At 47.0% G+C, this 16,986-nt stretch overlaps 1 protein-coding gene and 1 pseudogene across 1 annotated transcript in view; both read right to left on the bottom strand.

The window, feature by feature from the left end:
* Positions 1-16,986, bottom strand: part of INTS1 (integrator complex subunit 1) — a 625,364-nt gene that overhangs the window by 86,311 nt on the left and 522,067 nt on the right. The window lies entirely within an intron of this gene.
* Positions 12,475-13,626, bottom strand: LOC146796602 (uroplakin-1b-like; annotated as a pseudogene).

Raw genomic sequence — 16,986 nt, 5'->3', positions numbered from 1 at the left:
TTCTCCAAAACTCTGGAACTCTTCGGTGACGATCCAGACCCAACGGCGGAAAAAATAATCTGAAGATGGGGACCAAAGGTGGGAGCTTCCGGAGGAAGCGCGTCGACATCACGAAGGACACCAAATGGTGGTATGTCGACGCCCACCTGGGCCCCGGAAAAAAAAAGAGAGAAAAAAAGACTACAATTCCGGACCCAACCACAAGATGGCGGAATAATGCACAGCATAGTGAATCCAGAAAGATTCACGCTGCAAAACTATTTTGAGGCAGCACTGTGAATGGACTCAAACCAGAAAATCCTGCAGGACTGAATGGGCAAAATGGCTTTAATTGGTAACCTGAATGTCCAGGCAATAGTGCTTTGCGAACGGAGGGACGCCCACATAGCCACCTGGAAAATGTCTAAGAAAGGTACTCCATGTGCCAACGTAGTGGTAGCAGCTTTGGCCCTGGTAGAATAAGCACATGGCCCTTCCATTATTTTTTAGCCAATGTGTAGCAGATATTAATGCAGAGCATTATCCAGCTGGAGATGGTTCTCTTTTGCACAGCCTTGCCTTTTCGCGCTCCAGTAAACTCCACAAAGAGATTACGGTCCACCCGGTGTTCTACATAGATTGTACCAAAGAAACTCAGCAGTCTCTTGGAGTCCAAGCAATGGAGTCTCTACTCCTTAAAGGTGTGAGGCGGAGCATAGAATGCCAGTAAAGTGATGGTCTGACCGAACTAGAATGGTGTCACAACTATTGGTAGAAAAGATGACAGAGTCCGCTTAACCAGTGTGTCTGCGAAGGGCGTGCATGGTGGTTTAACACAAAGAGCTTGAAGCTCATTCACCCACCATGACGAGGTGATGGCAATGAGGAACACGGTCTTGATAGTAAGGAGCTGTAAGGGGAAGCTGGGAAGCTTTGTTGCAGTTTCCCCCATACTTTATGCCACCTTTCTAGCGACTAGATGCAAATTGTTTAGACTGACAGTGCACTGAGGCCTGCTAACCAGACCTCAGTGCTCCTTCCCTAGAACATTGTTCTACAATTGGCCAAGGACTTTAGCACCCTGTAAGTCCCTAGTAAATAGTATCCCTGGTAAATAGGGCATGGGTGTTGAAGAGGGTCCCTAAAGGCTGCAGCATATCTTATGCCACCCAAAGGGACTCGTATACAAATTCCACACAGACTGCCATTGCAGGCTGCTTGACATGGTGCAAACCATGAGTGAAAACATGACATGACACACTCCTTTGTGTCATGCCAAAGTCACTGCATCTAATATATGTAAGTCACCCCTACAGCAGGCCTTTGAGCTCTAAGGCAGGGTGCATTATATTTTATGTGATGACATATCTGCATGAGCAGATATGCCCCTGTGATGTCCAGTTCTATTAGTAGATATTGCAAGCGAGCAGGGAACCTATCTTAAGGTACGTACTGGACACTGGTCAAAACAGGTTACCCAGCTACATGATAGCTTCACTGAAACCTAAGTGTTTGGTATCAAACACTTCATATTAATAAACCCACACTGATACCAGTGATGGTTTTATTAATGCATGCACCCAGAGGGTACCTTAGAGGTACCCTCTGAACCCAACTAGTCCTCTATTGTGCTGGATGACTGGTCCAGTCCATCCTGCCACCACAGACGAGTCTGACCCCCTAGGAGGTGAGAGCCCCGCTCTCAGAGGAGAGAAACAATGCCTGCTGTGGCAGAAGGTGTTTGCACCTCCTACAAGCAGGATGACTGGTGATCTGCATATCAAGGCAGGAGGCTTCAAAGTCCTCTGCTGCCTTTGATATGTGATGGAAGGCTTCCACAGACAGGGGAAATGCCACCCCCTGTCCAGGGCCCATTTGGCACTAGGGCAGGCAGGAAGATTAGCTATTAAGGAGGCGTGTTGTACTGCCAGGCTGGCCACACCTCTAGGATGAACAGCCTGAAGTGAACACAAAGTTAGAAATTCAACCATCTTGTGTGTGGTAGAATTAGGAATTCTGAGACAGGGTGATGCCCACTCCCCAAAGGAACAGGTCATTTAGGGGGATGTAGTGACCCCAGGGGTAAGTAGCTCATTGGCTACTACCTCTCACTTCCTTAAACGGCCTTAAACTGATACCAGTACTTCAGATTTTGACGGGCACAAAAGAACGTAATGGACAAAGAAGACTGCTGACTTGAGAACCGAAAAGCACAACTGACTTGGAGCCAGCCCTGCCAGGTGCACCCGACCCTCATGGAGCAATCGACTCCTAAGTCGCTGTTAAGTGCCTGAATGCAGTACATGTTTTTCCCCCATAGGATAATCTTACTGCTCCCAAAAATTGCACTGTGTCAACTTTTGAAAACTGTAAAAATTCATAACTTGAAAAGTACTTTTTCTTTTTAAACTTTTAGTTATGTAAGAACATATGTCCAGTACAGTATGTATAATGCACAGGTAGAGACATAGTTACAAAAGGAAAAGATACATTACTTCGTCCAGATCAACCTACAGAGCAGTAATCACTGTAACACTGTTCATATGTGACAGACCCACAACTGTAATCGGGGAACATATCTGTGTAAGCGGAAGCTGCAATCTCTGCTTATGTGTATGCGACGTGTAGGGGCGAACAGAGGACTGACAGCTCGTTCCAGCGCCGGTGTCACGCGTGGTGTTCGTGGTATCAACTGGGTATGCAAGTAGATATGCCTTTAAGGGGTCCCAAATATCTCGAGGGCGCTATGTGGGGTGGAGGAGTTCTCCAATAGGGCCAGCAAGGGGAAAACGGGAGCTGCAGTGAAGTCATCTGCTCCAATGCTGTGAGCACTTGCCGCCAGTATGCATGCACAACGCTACAATCCCAGGTAAGGTGCAGGAAATCAGCCGCCTCCAATCCGCACCGATCACATTTATCACTATCGCGCAATTTATATCTACACATTTTGACTAGGGTGTAGTAAGTGCGGTGTAAAAATGTATAATGAGTGATGCGCAATGGACTACTAGATAAGATTTGTTCTGTATGAGTGCAACAATATGTCCATTGTTTGTCAGTGATTTCATGTCCCAACTCAGCTATCCATTTATCTCTAGCAGCGCAATGGGTTGAATCCGGATTGGTGTATAGGCTAAGATATAGTGTAGAAACCAAATGCGAGGCAGCGTCAGCGCGTAATATCGTGCGCCGAGGGGCGACCTCTGGAGGTTCCAGAGGGTATGCAGGTGTGGGCTCTTTAATGCCTTATTGCAATCGGACATATAGAAAAATGTCCATGGGAGAGGCTGGTTGTTTTATAAACCGCTGTTGTAGTGTACGGAATTTACCATTTAAATAGAGATCCCCCAGCAAGTGATATCGTATTTAGCTTTAGTTTTAAAAAAAATGCCTTCCTGTAAGACAGGCATCTTAGGGTGATACACCAGAGGAAGTGATGGGGAGTAAAGCATGGGGGCTTGTAAACCTCTGTCAATACATTGCCATGTCTTCACAGTGCAGACGACCGGTGTCGGGGCAACCTCTCATGGCATGGTAGCAGTCAAAATGGCACCCTCTAGTGGTATTGGATCAGACAACCAATGCTCCGTTGCCACCTGCAGCATGTATTAGGGCCGATGGAACCAGAAGTGAGCATAAGGGGCCTGTGCGCAAAGATAATAGAGCTCAAAGTTAGGGATATTAAACCCTCCCTGGGAATAGGGTCTAGTGAGTGTGCCCCACTGCAGCCGGGGTTGTTTGCCACCCCAAGTCAGCGGTATCCGTTCCGAATGAAGTGTGGAGAAGAACAAGTTACTTACCTTCGGTAACGCTTTTTCTGGTGGATACAGTATCTGCCTGTGGATTCCTCACCTTGTGAATATCCCCTGCGCCAGCAACATTCGGAAACTTTTGTAGCAGTCCACGCCGATGAGGTTGAAGACGACGTCACAGAGACACGGCTCCGCTCGCGACTCCGCTGACGTCACCGGCTCCATAAGAAGACCTTGTCGGCGTGATGACGTCAGTTCCGCCCTTTTTTCCGTGCCTTCGAGGCACACGGACGGACTGACAGCAATATATACACAGTATACACAGTACATAATATAAAAAAAAGCAGCACACACAGTGTGAAGATAACATAGGAAGGCAAAAGAAATAACACACTACCTTTGACAGAAACAAATATAATTTGGAACATCAACATCAGAATTGTAGGTATACAAGGGTGGACAACGGGGAGGCAGGTGGGTCAGTGAGGAATCCACAGGCAGATACTGTATCCACCAGAAAAAGCGTTACCGAAGGTAAGTAACTTGTTCTTCTGATGGATACATCTGCCAGTGGATTCCTCACCTTGTGAAAAGATTCCCACAGCAGTCCCACTCCCGGAGGAGGGTGTCCACCCTTCTATACCAGAAAGTCCTGAAGGACGGAACGAGCAAAATGTCCGTCCCTCCTCACCTCAGAGTCCAAGCAGTAATGCTTCGCAAAAATGTGAAGGGAGGCCCAAGTTGCCGCCCTACAAATGTCCTCCACAGGAACACCTCTAGACAAAGCAGAAGTGGAAGACTTAGCTCTAGTAGAATGAGCCCTTAAACCCTCTGGGGGTTCCTTATCAGCCAAAGAGTAGCATATCTTGATGCACAAGACAATCCATCTGGAAAGGGTGCGCTTGTGCACCGCTCTGCCTTTCCTGCAGCCAGCAAAGCCCACGAAGAGCTGGTCATCAACTCGAAAGTCTTTTGTCCTGTCAAGGTAGAAGCTCACCGCCCTCTTAGGATCCAGACGGTGCAGCCGCTACTCCTCCTTGGAAGGGTGAGGGGGAGGATAGAAAGTAGGGAGGGTAATGGACTGCCCCAGATGGAAGGGAGTTACCACCTTAGGCAGAAAGGCAGCCCTGGTCCTGAGTACCATTCTTTCAGCATGAATGGTCAAGAACGGGGGTTTGGAACTTGCAATTAGGAATAGGAATAGGAATAGGAAAAACCGTCTTGCAAGACAACAGTCTCAAGGGACACTTGTGTAAGGGCTCGAAGGGAGAACCCATCAGATAAGTTAAGACCATATTTAAGTCCTATTGAGGCACAATAAAAGGAGTAGGAGGAAACTTATTTGTAAGGCCCTTTAGAAATCGTAAAACAATAGGCGATTTGAACAGTGATGGTTGATCCGGCAAACAAAGGAATGCCGACAAGGCTGAAAGATACCCCTTTACAGTGGCTACAGCAAAACCTTGCTGTGCAAGAGAAAGGGCAAACTGAAGAATGTCAGATAAACGAGACCTCAAAGGATCAATAGATTTCTCCCCGCACCAGAGCACAAATTTAGACCACCTATAGGAATAGATAGATTTGGTGGAATGACGTCTGGCAGACAAAATTACGTCTACCACGTCAGGCGGGAGAGAAAAAGAATTCAGGTTGCCCCATTCAATCTCCAGGCATGACGGTGTAAGCTCTGGAGGTGGGGGTGTAGAACCTGCCCCTCCATCTGAGAGAGGAGGTCTGCCCTGAGAGGGAGACGGAGCGGAGGGCACGAGGAGAGGTGGAGAAGATCCATATACCACACCCTTCTTGGCCAATCCGGGGCGATCAATATGACTTGGGCCCGGTCTTGGCGAATCTTCCTCAACCCGAGGAATCAAGGGTATGGGAGGAAATGCGTAAAGGAGTTGCGAGCCCCAACTCAACTGAAATGTGTCCCCCAATGCTCCCTGCATCGGGTACTGGAGACTGCAGAAAGACGGGCAGTGAGCATTCTCGTGAGTGGCAAACAGGTCCACCCGAGGAGTTCCCCACATCCGGAAAACATGACGAACCACCTCTGGATGAAGCCTCCACTCGTGGTCGGCGGAGAACTGCCGACTGAGACTGTCTGCACGCACGTTCAGAACTCCGGCCAGATGATTTGCCATCAGACAAGTCTGATGATCCTGAGCCCAGGACCAGAGACGCAGAGCCTCTCTGCAGAGACAAAGAGACCCCACTCCTCCCTGCTTGTTTACATACCACATTGCGGTAGTGTTGTCCGTCAGGACTTGAACCGACTGACCGCGAAGGGAAGGGAGGAAGGCCTTGAGCGCCAAACGTATCGCCCGCAATTCCAGAAGGTTGATGTGAAGCAACCTTTCCTCTGGAGACCAAAGACCCTTGATCTCCAGATCCCCCAGATGAGCACCCCACCCTAAAGTGGATGCATCCGTTATTACTGTGGCCACCGATGGAAGTAGATGGAAGGGCTTTCCTTGAGACCGATTGCCCCCCACACTCCACCAAGACAGATCTGCCGCAGCTTCTCTGGAGATCCTCACAGACTCCCTGAGATCTCCTTTGTGCTGATACCACTGCCTGCGGAGGCACCACTGGAGCGCCCTCATGTGCCAGCGTGCATGGTTGACCAACAGAATGCAGGAAGCAAACAGACCGAGCAGGTGAAGGACCTTCAGGACTGGAACGACCGCCCCATTGTAAAACAAAGGAATCATTTCCTGTATGTCGAGAATCCTTTGTGGAGGTGGGAATGCTCGACACACAGTAGTGTCCAGTACTGCCCCTATGAACAGGTTGCGCTGAGAGGGCACTAGGTGAGATTTGGGCACGTTTATCGAAAAACCCAATTTGTATAACTGCTGAGTTGTAAGCTTCAGATGATGAAGCACCTTCTCTGGCGACTCCGCTTTGATCAGCCAGTCGTCCAGCTAGGGGAAGACTGAAATCCCCGACCTTCTGACATGGGCTGCCACCACTGCCATCACCTTGGTGAAGACTCGAGGTGCAGTAGTAAGACCAAACGGAAGGACCGCAAACTGATAAAGCTGCGACCCTACCGTAAACCGGAGATACTTCCTGTGCGACTTCAGAATGGGGATGTGGAAATACGCATCCTGCAAGTCGATCAACACCATCCAGTCCTCCGGATTCAGCATCTGAAGAACCTGCGCAAGGGTGAGCATCTTGAATTTCTCTTGCTTCAGATAAAGATTCAAGATCCTAAGGTCCAATATCGGACGCAACCTGTCGTCCTTTTTCAGAATCAGGAAATACCGGGAGTAGCACCCCTGACCCCTCTCCTGCTCTGGAACCACCTCTATCGCGCCTTTTTTTAGTAACGTCAGGACTTCCTCCTGCAGGAGAAGACGGTGGTCCTCCGAGCAAGCACCTTGACAAGGAGGGTAATTTGGAGGAATTTCCCGAAAGGGAAGGGCATACCCATTTTCTACAAGATCCAGAACCCAAAGGTCTGTAGTACCAATTCCCAATCTTGTAGAAAATGGGTAAGCCGGCCCCCCACAGGACCAACATGATCCAGAATGGTGGATCTAGGGCTGCTTTGCGGTGGAGGGAGGGGAAGAGGAGGAAGAGGAGGAGAGCTGACAACCTCGAGAGCGACCCTTGAGTCTGCTTCTGTAGCTCTTATACAGAGCGCCTTGTTGCTGTTGCTGCTGGGGCTGCCTGTAAGTATGAAAGGTAGACCTCCCGAAGCCCCTGTACCTCTTGAACAAACCCCATGACTGGGATTGAAGGCCCAAAGATTTAGCCGTGGCCTTACTCTCTTTAAAACGTTCAAGCGCAGCATCCGCTTCCTTGCCAAAGAGTCCGGAGCCATCAAAAGGCAAGTCCAACAGCGTTGATTGAACATCAGGGGAAAATTCCGATGATTTAAGCCACGCACTCCTCCTAGTGGCAACAGAAGATCCCATGACTCTTGCCACCGAGTCAGCCGTGTCCAATCCACTCTGGATCACCTGACGCGCCGCCGCCTGGGCATCCGAAAGGACCTCATTAAAACCAACCCTATCCTCCTCTGATAGTTTTGGGGCTAGCTGCTTCGCTGAGTCCATGAGAGCATGAATATAGTGTCCCAAGAGACAGGTGGCATTCGTTGATTTAAGAGCCATGCTGGCCGAAGAAAAGACCTTCTTGGCCGAGTAATCCAGTTTATTTGCTTCCCTGTTACTCGGGACCTGTGGAAACGATCCTGATGACTTTCTTGAACATGCCACCTGAACCACCAGGCTCTCAGGAGACGTGTGAGATGATAAAAATTCTGGATCCCCCGGAGCTACCCTATACCTTCGGGCAATGACTTTAGAAACTGCCGGAGCAGAAAAGGGCTTACGCCACACCTCCACCACTGGCTCCAAGATGGCGTCGTTAAAAGTAGGAGTAAAGGCTCAGAAACAGTAGAGGGAGAATGCAGGACTTCCGTTAAAATGTTGGGTTTGAACTCAGCAGAAGGCAACTGCAGATCTAAAAGTTCAGCTGCTTTTCTTATTACAGCATGGTACGGTGCCACATCCTTTGTTGGAGCATCAGAAGGAGGAGTAATCTCCCATTCAGGAGATAAGTCCAGGCCACTAGCCTCCTTCAACTCCTCAAAAACATTGTCCGACTCCATGAGCTCCCCTTCTTCTACCTCCTCCATCAGGTATCTTTGCTCATCCAACACTCTGTGAACCTCGCTCCTAGACCGGATTCTGACAACCGGAGTCGGCGGCGCCGTGACCGAATCCGACAGCGCCAGAGTCGAACGTGGCTCCAAAGGGACAGCCGACGTCGAACGGGGTCGAGTCGGCGCCGGAGAAGAAGGGAGCAGCGTTGACGTCCTCGGCGCCGGTAGATGCCAAGACGGAGTCGCCGGAAAAAATGGCATGAAGGGTGCCTGAGGATAGGCTTGGGGAACCCCCAAACTGAAAGCCATAGGACCCATAGGACCCGAAGGTGCACCAGAGGGGTACATAGCTCTGGAGAATACTCCGTACATCGCATTAAGGTAATGCGTAGGGTCCTCACCTGGTCCTGGAAACGCAGGATATTGCTCAGGCATCACCGGACTCGGGCCGATGTGCGCCGACGGTGGATTCAGCGGAGCCGAAGGTTCACTCGGGGCCGGAGGCTCCTCACACGGAACCGGGGACGACGCCAGAGATGGAGCCGGCGTCGGAGATGAAGCCAGTGCCGGAGAATGTTCCGGTGAAGCCCCAGGTGACAACAGGCCAGTAGGCGAATCCGGAATGGGCGAGGGAGACACAAAGTCCTTACGGCGTCAGGAGGGCGATGCCGATCTCGGAGCCGCATCCCTATCCGAGTGACGTCGAGATGAATGCCTCCTCTTCTTCTTGTGTTCCTGGATTTGGAAGCATGACCCGAAGTCTGCTTCGACCTCGACCTCAATCTTGACCTTGATCTCGACTCTCTCCGGACTCTTTTTTCTTTCTTCATCTTCGCGATAAAGAGCTTTGTTTCCCTCTCCTTGAGGGCCTTGGAACTCATCTTGTGGCAGCAAGAACATCCATCGACGTCATGATCTGACGACAGGCACCACACGCAGTCGTCATGCGGATCCGTTATGGACATGTGTTTCCCACATTCACGACAGGGTTTAAAACCTGACATCTTAGTCGACATTCTGCAGAAGAAGACAAAGAACCAGCAGAAAACAAAGTAACCAGTATAGCTACAGAGAGAGATTCCCGAAATCCGTTGGCATCGACGGCGCAGAAAAAAGGGAACTGACGTCATCACGCCGACGAGGTCTTCTTATGGAGCCGGTGACGTCAGCGGAGTCGCGAGCGGAGCCGTGTCTCTGTGACGTCGCCTTCGACCTCATCGCGTGGACTGCTACAAAAGTTTCCGAATGTTGCTGGCGCAGAGGATATTCACAAGGTGAGGAATCCACTGGCAGATGTATCCATCAGAAGAAATGTCTACCTGGGTCAAATGGAATATTTAAAAAGAGGTAGAGTAATTTGGGGAGGACAATCATTTTTATGAGGGAAGTGCGTCCTGCCAGAGAAAGAGGAAGAGCAATCCACCTCGTGATACTGCTTGTGAAGCTCTCCAGAGCCCTGCCATAATTGAGACGCATCAACTCCTCCCGATCAGTTGTGATGTGTATCCCTAGGTACTTCACTTCAGCAGTGCACCACTCTATTAGAAAATCAGGGGTAAATGCTGTCACCGACAGGATGAGAGGGAAAATATGAGACCGCCCAGTTGATATGAATTCCAGAGAGCCCCGGAATCGCACAAACTCCTGCAGTAATGGATTGAGATTGTGTTGCGATTCCCTAACGTATAGAGTGATGTCATCCGCATAGAGGGAAATGAGTATTGGACGGAAAAAGCAGCAGAATGCCTTATCATGATGATGATGCCTAATTTTGGCCGAAAAGGGCTCAATAGCCAGTGCAAAAAGTAGAGGAGAGAGCGGGCATCCCTGCCGGGTGCCCCGTGTGATGGAAAAGGGGGAGAGGTGTGCCCATTGATCAGAACCCTTGCTTCCGGAGCAGCATACAAAAGGCGTATCCAGGACAGAAACCTCTTAGGTAGCACCAAGCATTGAAGTATGACACAGAGATAATCCCATTCAATGGAGTCGAAGGCTTTGGTGGCGTCTAGAAAGACTGCCACCAAAGCCAACTGAGGGTCTACCGATTGCAAGATAAAGAAGAGTGCACGCAAATTATGTGATGTCGCCCTGCCCGGAATGAACTCAGAATGGTCCGGGAGAACTAGCTTCTCCATTAGCAAACTGAGTCTGTTAGTCAATATTTTGGCAAGGATTTTAGCATCATTATTGATTAGGGAAAGGGGATGGTAGGAGTCACAAACGTCCGCAGGTTTACCAGGTTTCAGGAGTGAGGTTAAAAGGGCTTCCCCATCGAACCCGGAAGGGTCTCTAGTTCCTGGGCCTTCCTCGTAGACTTGTTTAAGTATGGGGAGTAATTGATCGATGTAGGTTTTATAAAAATCAATGGGGAGGCCATCAGAACCCGGGGCTTTCCCGGACTTCATCTGCATGATTGCAACACGTATCTCTCTGAGCATCGCCCAACCAACCCAGAGCAATGTCCCTTAAGTATATTGAGAGGGTTGGAGGTTCGGTTATACGAGTTCAAAATAATCAGCATAAAAATCTTTGAAAACATTGAGGATATCAAGACTGTCTCTATGACGTGTGCCAGTATTATCTAGAATTTCAAGGACGTAGTTGGAGAACCTGGGTAGACGAACTTCCATCGGCAAGGCTCTGCCAGGGCACTCGCCCTCCCCGTATTTGCGTGCTGTAAAGTACTTCCACCGAAATCGAGCCTCCGGTCAGCAGTAGCCTTGTATTCCAAGAGCTTATCTCTAAATGTTGCCTGTTGAGGTCCGGAGGCATCCTCCCATAGATCACTTTCCAATTGTTTCAGCTTCCCCTCAAGTGCCTGCAAACTGTGTCGGATGTCACGTAATACACCAAAGCTCTTGGCAATGCAAGACCCCCTTATCATAACTTTGAACTCTTCCCATACCGTGCCCACATGTGCAACAGAGTCTATTTTCCTTTGTAAAAATTCAGCAATTTCTGTTCCCAATTCAGCCCTAAAGGCAGTGTCTAACAGAATAACTCGAAAAGTACTTGCCTGATTCTAATGATCTTGGCATTTAAATTCATATAAAAGTAAGTGTTATTTTTGGATTTTTTTTTTTAGTGTGTTTCACTTACTGCCTTTGTGTGTGCAATAAATGCTTAGCACTATCCTCTGATATGCCTACCTGCTCGCCCCCACTACCACAAGAGAGAGCATTTGGGGTTTTATTTGTGCCTCTGTAAACCATTTGGGGGTTGCTTGGACTCTTTACACAGTGTACCTCATTTTGCTCCACTATATAAAGAGCCAGCTTCCTACATGGGTGTTACCAGAGTGGGATGTAAGACGTTGCATTTACTGTACCACTCAGTCAGTGGTGTGATTCCACAGAGGAATCCACAATTGAATTTAGTTGCCAAAAATATTTTCCAAATTATAGATTTGTTCCCCAAATTTCTAATCTGGTCTGTTAGGGCCTTGGTTAAGTCCCCCAGTACTTGTTGTTTAGAAATGTAAAAAGTATCCTAGACAGTTAGGCGCTCTTTCTTTTTCCATGTTAAACAATACACTTTAATGCGACAATTAAAAAAATATATTTAAAAGTTTATCAAGTGACTGCAGGAATCAACTACTGAGTCGATACACACGCTTTAAAACAATCATGCAGATATTATAAAGGTAGTGTCAAGTGCCAATACCACCAAGGTGTTTTAATACGCAAAGTAGAGTTCTGCAAAGAAACGTAACTACAATCTGTGCTTCACAGGAAAGTTGTGGAGTTCTAAAATCTCTAACACTATACAATCTTTCATGAGAGCAACAGTCTGAGCAGATGTACCCAATTTCAGGATTGCATAACTAAACTATGTGTTGTTTACTTACAAAACAACTGCGTTACATACAGCGCTCCTTCATATAGGTCACAAGATGGGGCATGCTATACAAAGACTGGGTATAAGACATAAGCTATGCATCCTGAAGAGGTACTCGCAAGGACAGCTTTCCTTCTCAGAAGTGTCCCAAGGACCAACAATTCACAGTTTTGAACAGGCATTCTCCTCCATATTGGTTAGGGCATGCCCTCCATATTGGTTAAGGCAACCAAGACAAAAAGGCAGTCTTATAGTCTTTGAGAAAAAGAAACCAGTCCAAACGTTCTAGTATTCAATCCTGCTCCAGTAGAACATGCTTCCAAGGAGAACCCAGAATCTCCAGCACAGAATAGCAAACCCAAACCAGGCAACACCCCAGGCATGGCGCATCAATGGACCAGCGATTTGATCATAGCATCCCACACTGTTGTAAAGATTTGGAATCCTCAGCTTGCAGCCATTCAAATCAAGTGGCAGTTGTAAAGGATCCATCTCGCAGCACTGTCGTGGCCAAGGGAAGTCGGCATCACTATTCACCATCCTAAAAGCAGAAGAGTACATCTGCCAGTCTGAAGGGCCGTTCACACTGCAGCACTGATTGAACAGCATAAGGTGATTCCAAGGAATATATGACGTTACTTCGCATGCGTTTAGTACGCATGCCATTACTACGCGGTCGTTAGTACGACCGCGTTTTAGTTCGCATACCTTTCCTACGCAATTCGGAACAACGAATTGCAGTACGGGGTGCTGGATGTTGGAATAGTATAATTTACTATTCCAACTCCAGTCTATGCGGACACTAGGGAAGGTGTTGGATTTTAAATCCAACACCTTCCCCCCCCTAACGCAAGTCGCTGTTCCGACTTTCGTAGGAAATGTATGCGAACTAAAAACGCGTGCGTACTAACGTCCGCGTAGTAATGGCATGCGAAGTAACGCATGCTAAGTAAACGCCGTTTACCGATTCCAAGTCCTTGTAACACCATCAGATTTAATGGCCTGGTCATTGTTGATTGGGTTGGGATTGTGGTACATCTTCAACATCTGCTTCAGGAAGAGGTTCTGAGTAAAAAAAGTCACGCTGTGTTGCAGCAGTAATGAAAGAGGCCACTTCGAAACAGTAGATGATAAACATGAGAATCAGATACACCAAGAGCATCGTCCGGTTAGACTTCATAACTCCCATTATGCCCACTATGGACAAGACAAAAAGGCAGATGCCGGTACAGAGGCCTATCCAGGCCGCGCCGAAGATGTGGTCATTCTCTGTAGCTTCAAGAAGGGGATAAAGGCGGCTCTGGTCCAAAACAAAGAATATGCACGCTGCCATCAGTGCCATCCCAGCCATCGCAATGATCACATTTCCAAAGATGAGAATGCCTCGGAACACTTGCACACCGCCGTCTTTCACCATCTTCCAGCACTGCTATCAATACTGCTCATCTCCAAACACTTCCTCCTCCACCAGCAGCTCGCCCTGGACTGAGATACACACACCTGCAGCTAGGCGATCTTAAAAGTATAATTTGGTAGATTTATTTTAACTTACTAAAAATTCCTAACTGTTCTAAAACACCATGTCTGAGGCAGAGGGTAGTACCCAGGCGCTCAACCTGACTCCCAACAAGAGACTTAAGTTGGTGCAACTTAAGGGGCTCTGCTCAGCATGGAACCTTATCATGGGGCCTGAACCTACAAAGGCTCACCTGCAGAACCTGCTTGCTAAACATTATACGGACATGGCTGAGGGAGGAAATACAAATGAAACACTAGCGGGAGATGCCAGTGAGGGTGATGAGGAAGTCTCCAGTTCACCTACTGACAGTACCTCTACTGGGAGTACTCCTAGTAGTAACCCAGAGGAAGCTGAGGAGGAGGATCCTGACCTTCACAAACTAGCCAGGAGGCTAGCTTTAGAAGCTAAATTCTTAGCTGTAGAAGAAAAAAGAATTGATATAGGCCTAGCACCCACCTCTGGTGGCAGCAACAAGTTAAATAGGATGAGAGAAGAAACATTTGACCCTAAAATCCCCAAAGGGATTGTCCCCAAATATGTTGAAGGTGACAATATAACCAAGTAGTTACCAGCCTTTGAGAGAGCTTGTAGAATGAGGAGGTTACACCAGAAACACTGGGGCTCTCTACTCTGAGAGCTATTCTCAGGTAAGTGACACAGAGAGATAGAGGCTGAGTCCCATGACCTCATTTGATTTGATTTATAATTTGATATAGTGCTCGAATGCCCTGAGGTGTCTTGGCACTGCTGCTGCTGTTTTAAACGAGAAGAGGATGGTGAGACCAAAACAAGGCAGCTCTACTGACTAAAAAGCCAAGTCTTCAGGGATTCGAAAAGACAGGATATCTGGACACTTCCTTAGATACATAGGGAGGGAGTTCCATGATCTTGCAGCCTTCAGGACAAAACTCCTACATTCCCATGAAGCTCGTTTAAACTTAGGTAAAACTAAGAACTTAGCATCTGAGGACCTGAGTGTGCTAGGTGGGGTGAACCAGACAAATTTCTCACGCAGATAGTAAGGACCAATATTGTGCAGTGCTTTAAAAGCAATACAGAGCACATAAAATTCAATCCTTTTTGCCACTGATAGTCAGTGCAGGTTGATGAAGGCCTGTGATGCTGATTGGTATTTTGGTACGCTTGCAAGAAACCAAACTGAGGCATTCTGCACTATCTGGAGTTTTAAGAAGGATTTTTTTCAAACGCCGATGAAAAGGACGTTCCCATAGTCCAGTTTCGCTAGGACTAAGTTTGTAACCACCATTTTTTTAAGCTCCGAGGGGATAAAAGGGCAGATCTTTCTAATTAATCTTAAAGTGAAGAATACTGATGAGGCAAGAGCAATGACCTGAAAATTTCGTTTATCATCAAAAATGATGCCCAAGTTCTTCACTTTCCGCACTGGTGTGGGTGGAACCCCCATATCCTGCGGACACCAGCTTGGTGATCAGAAGGAGTTGTTTTTGGCCAAAAAAAGGAGCTGCAGTCTTCCCGGAGTTAAGCTTTAGGCAATTTAATCTCATCCAGCGTTTTACCTGGGACATTCAGGAACTATACTTTTGAGCAATTGCTTGATATGGATACCACAATTTGGGTGTCATCGGCGTAAGCCACCACCAAGAAATCCAACAATGTTATCAGTCTTGCCAGTGGAGTAACAGAGATTAAAAAGAGTAGGGCTCAATGAGGAGCCCTGGGGTACCCCACATGGCAGACAGAAATGTTAGGAAATGGGTTCACTAAAAGCAACATGGTTCATTCTATTAATTAAAAAAGATGTTATTCACTAGAGTGCTAGGCCACTTATTCCTAGCTCAGCAAGTCAGTCAATTAAGATATTATGACTGACCATATCAAAGGCCGCTGAGAGATCTAATAATATCAAAGCGGCCTTACCTTCACATTTCTAGAATGCACCTCAGTTCCTCTGATGCAGCTATCAGTAATGTCCCTGTACTGTGTGCCTTTCTAAAACCATATTGAGTGCAATACAAAAGGCTGTTATTGTCAATAAATGACATGAGCTCACAGTTCAAAGCCTTCTCTAATAATTTGGCTGGGAAGGGCAGTCTTGAGATGGTCCTATAGCTACTAGGCTCTTGAGGACCCAAATCTTTTTTTTCAACGAAGGTAGAATGGAGGCTTTCTTCCACTCAGTGGGAAAATAACAAGTGTTGATAATTTTGTTAAAAATCCTAGTCAATTGAGTGCCAAAAATCTCAGGAGAAGAAAGAACAATCTTTGGGGGGCGTGATCAAAGATGATAGGTGAAAGTTGTATTATATTCGTCAGAGGTTTAGACGCTCCTTGATTACTGGATGTAAAAGTGTCAAAGACTTCCTTTTCTTTTTTCTGGAACAAATTAGCAAGAATGTTACAGAATGTCTGGCTGCAACTATTGTTGCTGAACACAGGTATTTTTTTTTCCAGTAATAAAAAGCTCCTTTACCGAGTTTCCATATTGAAGAATCTTGTCTGTAAAATATTTATTTTTTTCTTCTGATATAATGTTTTTGTATTCTGCTATTGACTGTTTATAAACCTCTCTATCTTGGGAATCGTATTTAGATCTCCAAACTCGCTCCATTTTCCACACAACTGTTTCTGGTTCTTAAACATTCAGAAAACCATGGTTCTAAAGGGGTTTTTTGGGGATTAGTGAAGTCTTTTTCGGGTTCGAGAATGTTTATTTGCTTTATTAATCCAGGCCGAATACTTCTGTATAGTTGTATACAGATCATGCATAGGACTGAGGTTAGATTCAGGTAAGGTTTCTAATAAAACAGACACGATCTGAGGAGCTGATCTTCTGCAATGCCCTAATCTTTGTGGCCTGTGGATTTAAAACCATCTTGGGTGGAGGCTGTGGTAGATTGATGGAAAACATCACAGCTTTATGGGCAGACCACACTAGAGATAAGACCTCTATTATCATCAGGTAAGGGTTACTGGAGAAGATACCATCCAGCGTGTGTCCTGCAGAATGTGTGGCAGATTTAACTATTTGATGCAACCCTAAACTCCTCATATTATCCGTCAACAAAATAGTATATTTGACCTCTGTGTTCTCTAAATGGAAATTAAAGTCATCCAGCACTGAAAAATCCATCAGTTTAATACTGTGAACTTAGATTTGGTACAAAGTTTGCTCTGAGTGCTGGGGGTCCTAAAGTAGTATTCCTCTGAACAAATAATGTTTTGTTAGTTCTATTTAGAAGGAAACATTTTCACAAATTGGGACTACTTACACCTGGAAAATAGCATGTAACAAAGTG

This window comes from Triturus cristatus, chromosome 10 (assembly GCF_964204655.1).
Source record: "Triturus cristatus chromosome 10, aTriCri1.1, whole genome shotgun sequence".
Classification (NCBI taxonomy): domain Eukaryota; kingdom Metazoa; phylum Chordata; class Amphibia; order Caudata; family Salamandridae; genus Triturus; species Triturus cristatus.
This window is presented reverse-complemented; position numbering and strand designations above follow the sequence as displayed.